This window comes from Seriola lalandi, unplaced genomic scaffold (assembly GCF_002814215.2).
Source record: "Seriola lalandi dorsalis isolate HSWRI2012SDOR001 ecotype SW California unplaced genomic scaffold, Sedor1 jcf7180002054899, whole genome shotgun sequence".
Taxonomy (NCBI): Eukaryota; Metazoa; Chordata; class Actinopteri; order Carangiformes; family Carangidae; genus Seriola; species Seriola lalandi.
Genome location: NW_019525451.1, coordinates 25,750 through 26,498, shown reverse-complemented (window position 1 = coordinate 26,498; position 749 = coordinate 25,750). Strand labels below are relative to the sequence as shown.

Here is a 749-nt window from a genome sequence, read left to right as displayed (position 1 = left end):
TCTCCACCAGCGTAAAGTCAGACACAACAGAATACTGTTTCCTGTGAGTCCTTTCAGAGTAAAGTGCAGAGAGTACTTGAAGCTGTAGTGTTGCTGCCTGTGTGTCTCCTTCAGTGCAGCTTTTCATTTACATTTATTTATTTTATATTTTCAATTACATTTTACCTCATTAAAAATCAAGGTGACATTTACATGAAGCATATTTTTATATTATATTTTCAGACTAATTGAAATAGAAGAAATAAGCACTAAACAGAAATCATCATATTAAAAGCCTGTAAAACACAGTTATACGTCAGCTACGACTGACACACTGACTCTGTCTGCAACAGGAGCTTTGCAGCTTCACAGGGATCAGAGAAAGTGTCAGAGTGAAGTTTGGAAAGATTTGTCCAGAAACGCTGAAAGATTAAAATTATAATGAGTCAGAGCTGTAACTGTAAAGTCCAGACATGTCCGCCATGTTGAGTCGATGTTTTCAGGAGAAGCAGAGTTAGTTGATGAACAGAGTCGTTATTACTGTGTAGCTCCACTTACTGATGACTGGAGGCAGCTTTTCCCGCCTGAATCATCCTGTGGAGGAGATGAGCTGCTGCTCTCCTGCTGTCTGAGCTTCATGACGCCATCTAGTGGACGGATGGTAGAAGTACAGCAGCTGATGGCCGCTTCCTCTGCCTCACACTGATATGAAACAGAGAAGAAGAGCCAATCAGCGGAGGAGCAGCTGGAGAAATGATGTACATTTGAGT

The 749-nt window shown here is 41.3% G+C and overlaps 2 protein-coding genes across 2 annotated transcripts in view; both read left to right on the top strand.

The window, feature by feature from the left end:
- Nucleotides 1-749, top strand: part of LOC111672392 (uncharacterized) — a 44,743-nt gene that overhangs the window by 18,831 nt on the left and 25,163 nt on the right. The gene's annotated exons all lie outside the window — the stretch shown is intronic.
- LOC111672399 (CLIP-associating protein 1-B-like) overlaps nucleotides 1-749 on the top strand; it is a 27,749-nt gene that overhangs the window by 25,726 nt on the left and 1,274 nt on the right. The window lies entirely within an intron of this gene.